The 8,988-nt window shown below is 56.1% G+C and overlaps 1 non-coding gene across 1 annotated transcript; it reads left to right on the plus strand.

Moving 5' to 3' along the window:
• The first annotated feature begins 4,642 nt into the window (after window positions 1–4,642).
• On the plus strand, window positions 4,643–4,713 carry TRNAG-GCC. Its single transcript has one exon. It is a non-coding gene; the product is annotated as a tRNA-Gly (tRNA).
• Window positions 4,714–8,988: the final 4,275 nt, after the last annotated feature.

Raw genomic sequence — 8,988 nt, forward strand, 5'->3', positions numbered from 1 at the left:
AAAAAAAAAAAAAAAAAATGTATGGCCCCAGAAGTGCAGAGTGCACCTCATGCCCCAACCTAGCTTGGTGTTGGGTAGCTGAAAAGGGTTTTGCTCTGGGTAGAAGCCAGATCTGTGCTTGGCCGTGTGCAGAACGGCACAACCCGAGCCTCCACTGCGGGTGAGAAGTGGCGCCCTGGTCCTACAAGGAAGACCCTGAGCAGCACCGCAGAGGGCAGGTGCACTGCTAGGAAAGCCAGGTACAACCTGACTGACCACGAGGGGGGGGTCTTTCCTGTGTAGCTACCAGCTCTGCTGGTTTGGGCTCAAGACTGCATGGGAGGAAGCCAGGTGACTGCCATTTGGAAGGCAGCCTGGTCCCCTCTCTGCACTCTGCTTGGTGTTCTCAAGGGTGGACTCAGCTTCTCTAGGAAGGGCTGGCCTGGGTCACCCCAAGGACCAGAATGAGTTTCTGGGGCCACACCCAGAACCCCTGACCAGGAAAAATACAAATTTTATTTTTTCCCTTCTGACATATGTCTTTCTAGAGCAGGTCTGAAATAGTATCACACCAGCGGGGATAGGACGATGTAATTCTGAAGGGTGACTTCCTAGAGTAGATGGGGAATCTGGAGCCCAAAGAGGGCTATGTGGGGTACACAGAACATTCTAGCAGTTTCAGGGAGATTGGGAACTCAGGGAGATAAGTTGGCTATCTGTTGACTGGCGGTGCATCAGGAGGGGAGTGAAGATCAGCCGTGTCTGCATTCACACAAGGCTGAGGGTGCCCTCTGAGCGCTGGGGTGGGGTGGGGTGGGGATGGGCTGTCATCTGCGTCTTGCAAGAGAGCCTCAGCTTCATGAGGATAGTGACCTGGTGCAGTCCCAGGCCACCTCCCTCCTAACCCTGTCAGTCCCAGGACCATCATCTCAAAATGCAACCTCTAAAGAAGCTAAACCCACCACTACAGGTTGGCCTTCTGCTTGTCTGGCCCAGCCCTGTGTCCACTTCCACTGCCCCAGCTCCAGATCAGGCATCTCAGGTTGCTAAGGTGGCTTTCAAAACCTGCGCAAGGCAAGGAGCTGTCTATCCCAGAATGCCAGGAGCTGATGAGCATGGAGGGCCTGGAGGGGTTCCTGCTGCCTCCTGGCTGTGCTGGTCTTCAGCGTGGTTCTTCACCTGTAGGGAAAATAGAAGCAGGGCAGTGGCAGAGGGGCCGGAGGCATGGGAGGCTAGGAAAGGGGGGCCGCCTACTCACAACATCTATTCTCCCCCACACCCCGCTTTCCATTTCCTCCCCAGAGCTTTGACGGCTCAGGGCTTCTCTATATTCTACCTAAGACCTAGAAACCCAGAACCACCAGGCTAAAGAAAGCAGCCGTATACATGTAGCCATTCTTTTCCCAGATATTACAGGTGTGACTCAGGCCCTGGGCAGCAGTGAAAGCCCTCCTGAGCCCAGCAGACCGCACACAGAGCTGGTAGATGGTGGAGGGCTCCAGCCCCACTGTGGCCCGGGCATGGCCTGACTCAGACCAGGAAGAGGTGGTGGTGGTGGTGGTAGGGCAGGGAATTTTCAGGTCTTCTAATGCCACACAGGGCTGTTACCAGTTCCAGGAAGGTGAGTGTGCCACAGCTTCCCCGGGGGGCATGGTCCATGCGGCAGCCAGAGACCCTGCTGCAGCAGGAAGAGCGCAGGAACCTGAGTTGTTTTTTTTTTTTTTTTTTCTGAGGGAGTTTTGCTCTTGTTGCCCAGGCTGGAGTGCAGTGGTGCGATCTCAGCTCAGCAACTTCCGCCTCCCGGGTTCAAGCAATTCTGTCTCAGCCTACAGAGCAGCTGGGATTACAGGCACGTGCCACCACACCAGGCTAGTTTATTATTTTTTGAGATGAAATCTCACTTTGTCACCCAGGCTAGAGCGCGGTGGCATGACCTCGGCTCACTGCAACCTCTGCCTCATGGGTTCAAGTGATTCTCCTGCCTTAGCCCCCCAAGTGGCTGGGATTACAGGCGCCCGCAACCGTGCCCAGCTAATTTTTGTGTTTTTAGTAGAGATGGGGTTTCACCATCTTGGCCAGGCTGGTCTCAATCTCCTGACCTCGCGATCCACCCGCCATGGCCTCCCAAAGTGCTGGGATTACAGGCATGAGCCACTGCACCCGGCCGAAACCTGAGACAAGCTTACCAAGCAGGGGTCTGGGGCCATGGTGCACACCTGTGACATTCCCTTTACGGTGCTTCAGCCCTGTCCCCACACTGCCTTCTCGGAGAAGGTATTTCAGCCCAGAACCGACCCTGGCACAGCTGAGCCCTCCAATCCCAGGGTTGGGAGGCAGAAAACGGGACAGGGCCCAGCCTACTGGGCATGACTCTGTGACAGGGGGAACACAGCTCCCCCTCCGTACCACCTCGGCCTCCTGTACTGACCAGAGAGGCCCTCCCTTGCTCACAGGGAGGCCACAAGGAACCCAGCACAAGTGGGGTGGAGATGGGGAAACAGGGCCAGGTCACTCACTGTCCACTCCGTGTCTGTGCCACCCTCGTAGCCATCTGCCTCCGGACCAGCCCCCTTGCTCCGGGGCTTCTGCGGGGGCTCAGAGCTGCATGAGGAGCCCTTGCTACCAGGACCCCCGTTTTTTCCACTGTCCTTTGTGGCTGTGCAGAGAAAGTCATCAGTCAACGGCTGGGTTTGGAGGCCCCAGCTGACCCCAGAGAGGCCACTTAATGCCCAGAATGACCTAGGGCCTCTAAGACTCAAGAGGCCAAGAAACAGATGGGCTGGGACGTGTGGCTCTGTCTCTAGGTGGTTGCTGAGTGGGTGGGGGTGACCCAGAAGCCACAGGAGTACTTGAGCCTCAAGAACAGCCCAGGGATGGGGAGTGTACTCCAGGGAGGGAGACCTGAAGACAGGGAAAGGCACAGGCAGGGCCCCAGGCACCGGGCATCTTCAGGAGTGGGGAAAGCTGGGCTCCCACAGAGCGTGGGGATCAGACCTGTGGGTGGGACCTGCTGCCGGTCCATGCGCTCCAGGCTCCGCAGCAGACTGTCCACCTGGGCTTTGATCTGCCACAGCTCCCCCTGGATGTCATGAAGCTCCTTGGTGCGGACTGCGGGGAGAGGGGCAGGATGGGTGCCCAGGCTGGGCTCCGGGGCCTGCCGTGACAGCTGGTGCGGCCACCCACCTGCTCCCTAGCACTGCAGGGGTGACTGTGGCCCCTACTCACACTTTTTCTGCCCAGAGGGCAGGTGGCTGTTCCCGGAGACCCATTGGGGGCTGAAGCCGCTCCTGACCCCCATGCCCATGTGGGCCCTCCGGATCTTGACAGGCCTGTGGTTGATGAGTGGGGGCATCCGGATCCTCTGGTATTCATAGACCCTGGGGACAGGACAGAGAGGGGGACAGGACAAAGAGGGAGTCAGGCCAGCCAGCCCCACCCGCCCACCTGTAGGGAACATGGTCTCTGTACAGCTTGTAGCTACTACTGCTGCTGTGAAGGACACAAATGGAAGGGGTCACGGTACACAACCAGGGGCTCTGCCTGGTGCCCAGTTGAACTTGGAAAACTGAAGGTCACAGCTCTTGCTTGGAATGCCAGCCTTCCTCAGTGAAAGAGCCCCTAGGGACTTGCCCAAGGTCACTTTGGGAGACCACAGCAAACCAGCTTCCCCAGTTGGCCTCTGATAAGGGGGTGCCTCCAGGTGGCAGTGGGGACACAATCACCCACAGGCTTCTGGCAGCCAGAGCCTGCCCCCCACCCCCGCTTCCCCAAGGCTGCTCTGTGAAACTCGGCACTGTTGATGCCCTGAGACTTTGGCAAAAAATGGAAGAGGTGTGTCAGAGCCAAAGCCCTGGCAGGGCATGGCAGAGCCTTCAATCCTTGCCTGAGAATCACCAGGGCCAGCAGGCAGGGCTAGGGACAGGGCAGTGGCCAGGTCACCTGGGCCTTTGCTCCAGGCCCTGGGAGACAGCATGGGTCCCAACGGCCCAGGCTCGCTCACAAAACTGGGGCTCCCACACCAAACACCCCAGGAAACCTGTGCCAGGAGGGGGTCGGGGAGCATGCAAAGAGACAGCTGGGTCCCAGCCTGGGCAGGAAGCTCTGGGGACCCTGCAGAAGGAGCTTCAGGTCCTTCCTGTGCCTGGGGAGGGCTCTGAGTTGGGGGAAAGGGAAGGGACATGTGGTGATGGGTAGGGGTGGTAAAAAGTTCTCAAACAACTTTCCAGTCCTGTCGCCCTTGCCCCCAAGCTCAGGGCCAGCACACGAGAGGCGGAATGGAGGACATCCTGGGCACCTGCCCGATCCCCTCCATCTCCGGCCACCCCCTACTCCCACCCCTGCTTTCTGGCTCAGGAGGTCTGGGTAGGCGGCCTGGGAAGCTTCCAATTCCGGTAGGAGGAGAGGGAAGAGAGGGAGGAGAGGCAAGTCTGGCCGCAGGGTAGATGGACAAGGACCCCCAAGGGCCAGGAAGGACCGAGCAGCGAGAGCTGGGGCCAAGACAGCATTGGAGGTGAAGGCCTCCGAGGAGCAGGACCGCCCTGGAAAGTGCCCTTGACCCAGCCTGGCAGCCCCCTCCCCACGGCTAAACAGACCAGACTGGGCAGGCAGGGCCAGGCCTGTGACCGACCACCTGGGCCGTGGTGACAAGCTCATGTTTATTGAGGCATTGGTGGTTCAGTGGTAGAATTCTCGCCTGCCACGCGGGAGGCCCGGGTTCGATTCCCGGCCAATGCACTGGGGACTCTTTATTATTATTAATTATTATTATTGTTGTTGTTGTTTTTTTGAGATAGAGTCTTACTCATCGCCCAGGCTGGAGTGCAGTGGCACGATCTCGGCTCACTGCAAGCTCCGCCTCCCGGGTTCACGCCATTCTCCTGTCTCAGCCTCCCGAGTAACTGGGACTACAAGCGTCCGCCACCACGCCCAGCTGATTTTTTGTATTTTTAGTAGAGACAGGGTTTCACCATGTTAGCCAGGATGGTCTCAATCTCCTGACCTCGTGATCCGCCCACCTTGGCCTCCCAAAGTGCTGGTATTACAGGCGTGAGCCACCGCGCCCAGCCTGTTTTTTTTTTTTTTTTTTTTTTTTGATGTGTTGTTGCTTTTTAAAGACAGAATCTTGGGACCAGGTGTGGTGGCTCTCACCTGTAATACCAACACTTTGGAAGGCTTAGGTGGGCGGATCACGATGTCAGGAGTTTGAGACCAGCCTGGCCAACATGGTGAAACGCTGTCTCTACTGAAAATACAAAAATTGGCCAGGCGTGGTGGCGGGCACTTGTTATCCCAGCTACTTGGGAGGCTGAGGCAGGAGCATCTCTTAAAACCAAAAGGCTGAGGTTGCAGTGGGCTGAGATCGGGCAACTATATTCCACCCTGGGCAACAAGAGCAAAACTCCATCTCAAAAATACAAAAAATAAAAAATAAATAAAATATGACAGGATTGCTGGGCACGGTGGCTCACGCCTGTAATCCCAGCACTTTGGGAGGCCTAGGAGAGCGGATCACCTGAGGTCAGGAGTTTGAGACCAGCCTGGCCAACATGATGAAACACTGTCTCTACTAAAAGTACAAAAATTAGCCAAGTGTGGTGGCACACACCTATAATCCCAGCTACTTGGGAGGCTGAGGCAGGAGAATTGCCTGAACCCAGGAGGTGGAGGCTGCAGTGAGCCAAGATCACACCATTACATTCCAACCCCTGGGCAACAGAGTGAGACTCTTTTTTTTTTTTTTTTTTTAAAAAAAGGGATCTTGGCTGGGTGCCATGGCTCACACCTGTACTCCAGCACTTTGGGAGGCCAAGGAGGGTGAATCACCTGAGGTCAGGAGTTCGGGACCAGCCTGGCCAAAATGGTGAAACCCTATCTCTACTAAAAATGCAAAAAATTAGCGGGGCGTGGTGGCAGATGCTCGTAATCCCAGCTACTCAGGAGGCTGAAGCAGGATAATCACTTGAACCTGGGAGGTGGAAGTTACAGTGAGCGGAGATCACCTCACTGCACTCCAGCCTGGGCAACAAGAGTGAAACTCTGTCTCAAAAAAACATAAGGCAGGATCTTGCACTGTCGCCCAGGCTGGAGTATAGTGGTATGATTCTACCTCACCGCAGCCTCGACCTCCCAAGGCTCAAGAGATCCTCCTGCCTCAGCCTCCCGAGTAGCTGGGACCACAGGCCAAAAATAAAATAATTAGTGCCTAGCTAATTATTTTTTGTAGAGACAGGGTCTCTATCTTATCCAGGCTGGTCTCAAACCTGGGCTCACATGATCCTCCAGCCTCAGCCTCCCAAAGTGCTGGGATTACAGGCGTGAGCCACTGTACCCGGCCTAAGTGTATTTTTGTGAGTAGCCAGAGATGAACCATGCACTGGAAGGGGATTCTGCTGACTGCCGCCCAAGCTGAGATAAACAGGGAGAGACTGCGTTTGGGTACCTGCCCATCTGCAGCCACCTGTTGCAGGCAGGGGGTCCTTCCTCACGGGGCCTCCCTTGCCCTGGCCTGCCTTTGCCAGTACTGAGGCCAGGGCCTGTGTCCAGGTGGGTGGGCAGCCTTGCGCTTCTCTCCCCAAGGGGAAGGGCCTGGTTGCACAAGGGCAGTGGCTGCAACTGCTCCCTGTAATGGCTACAGCCTGCAATCTGGGAAATTCCCACAGCAACAAACTAAACATACCTTCGGAATGGCTCTGTGCGCAGAGGCCAAGCCACCCCCTCAAGTGTCCTCAGGGCTCGGCTGTGAGGCAGGAGGTGGGGACCTGGGTGGGCAGTCCTTCCACTATGCCTTCCCCTCCATGTTGCCAAATTCCTTGTGTGTGTGTGTGTGTGTCAGAGTCTCGCTCTGTCACCCAGGCAGTGGCACGATCTTGGCTCACTGCAACCTTGACCTCCTGGATATAAGTGATCCTCCCATGTCGGTCTCTTGCGTGGCTGGGACTACAGGCATGCACCACCACACTCAGCTAATCTTTTCTTTTGATTTTTCTTTTCTTTCTTTTTTGAGAGAATCTTGCTCTATCACCCAAGCTGGAGTACAGTGGCACAATCTCGGCTCACTGCAACCTCTGCCTTCCGGGTTCAACCGATTATTATGCCTCAGCCTCCCTCAGCTGGAATTACAGGCACCTGCCACCACACCCGGCTAATTTTTGTATTTTTAGTAGAGATGGGGTTTCACCATGTTGGCCATGCTGGTCTTGAACTCCTGACCTCAGGTGATCCACCCGCCTCAGCCTCCCAAAGTGCTGGGATTACAGGCGTGAGCCACCGCACCTGGCAAATTTTTATTTTATGTCTTGTAGAGATGGCAGTCTCACTATCTTGCCCAGGATTTTCTTAAACCCTGGGCTCAAGCGATCCGCCGCCTCAGCCTCCCGGAATGCTGGGACAACAGTCATGAGCCACCTCGGTAGGCCACACATTCCATTTTGAGACCCAAATCACATGGCTGGACTTGAGCAGCCCTCAGGGAGAGATCATTCAGCAGCTCACTGCCCACCACGGCCCCAGCCCTGAGCCATTCCTCCTCTGGGGACCATCCCAAGGGAGCAAGAGCCACCACCACAGCCCCCTACCCACTGCTGCCTGCACTGCTGAGGAAACATTTGGCCCTCCTTTCTGGAGCCTCCTAGGGACAATCAGGTCTCAAGGAGGCCATCTATGCCCAGCTCTGTCCCCGGTCTCCAATGCCAGGCCCCTCTGAATATTCTCTCAGTCCCTGTGGGGCAGGCGGCATCACTCCGCATTGCCTCTGGGTCGCCCTACATCAACCCTGCCCCGAGCTCCCCAGCAGGGGCTGGATGACTGGATCCAAGCCTGCTGGGTAAGGAGGTGGATGGAAAATACGAAATCCAATGAAGGATTCAACAGCCTCAAAAACAGCCACGTTAAAAAAAGCATGTGGGTTGGGTGAAATGGCTTCCAGCCCTTTGGGAGGCCAAGGCAAGAGGATCACTTGAGCCCAGGAGTTCGAGACTAGCCTGGGCAACACAGTGAGACGCCCCCCCCATCTCTTTAAAAAAAAAAAAAATTAGCCAGGCATGGTGGCATGTGCCTGTAAGTCCCAGTTACCTGGGAGGCTGAGGTCAGAGGGTCACTTGAGCCCAGGAGTTCAGGGCTGCAGTGAGCGATGATGGCACCACTGCACTCCAGCCTGGGTGACACTGAGGTCCTGTCTCTAAAACCAAACAAACAACATGACACGTTACCCATGAGCATACATCTGCTCAACAGTCCAAAACCAAAGCGGGGCAGAAGCCACCCACACTGGCACACTGCGGGGTGGCACCGACCTCGGCTGCTGCTGGCAGGGAGCAGCTTGGCCTAATCTCTCAGGAGGTCAATGTGGAGGCACAGAGACATCTCGGAGCAGCCCACACCCGAGCTCTGCCATCCCACTTCCGGGGAGAGGAGACGAGGGGAAAACCAGAAGGAACTGGAGCTGTGGGTGCCAGGGCATTGACACCAGCATTGCCCCTAACAGCAGCCCCTCTCCGCCTGCCTCCCACCTCCCCGCCACCACCTGGATGCACCTGAGCCGTTACGCATCAGCTAATGCGGCCATTACACACGCCCAACTGAGCGGACACAGGCCAACATGGCCCACACCCATGCCTCTGAAGAGGACTTGTTTGCTCACAAAAGTTGGTGAGCTCCTTTCCAAACATGTTCACACATTATCTGGCTGAATGTGGTGGCTCACACATCTAATTCCCAGCACTTTATTATTATTATTATTATTAAGATGGAGTCTCACTCTGTTGCCAAGGCTGGAGTGCAGTGGCACAATCAAGGTTCACTGCAACCTCTGCCTCTGGGTTCAAGCGATTCTCCTGTCTCAGCCTCCTAAGTAGCTGGGATCATAGGCACCCACCACCACGCCCGGCTATTTTTTGTATTTTTAGTAGAGATGGGGTTTTAAGCTGGGCGCGGTGGCTCAAGCCTGTAATCCCAGCACTTTGGGAGGCTAAGACGGGCGGATCACGAGGTCAGGAGATCGAGACCATCCTG

This window comes from Colobus angolensis, unplaced genomic scaffold (genome assembly GCF_000951035.1).
Source record: "Colobus angolensis palliatus isolate OR3802 unplaced genomic scaffold, Cang.pa_1.0 Scaffold116, whole genome shotgun sequence".
NCBI lineage: Eukaryota > Metazoa > Chordata > Mammalia > Primates > Cercopithecidae > Colobus > Colobus angolensis.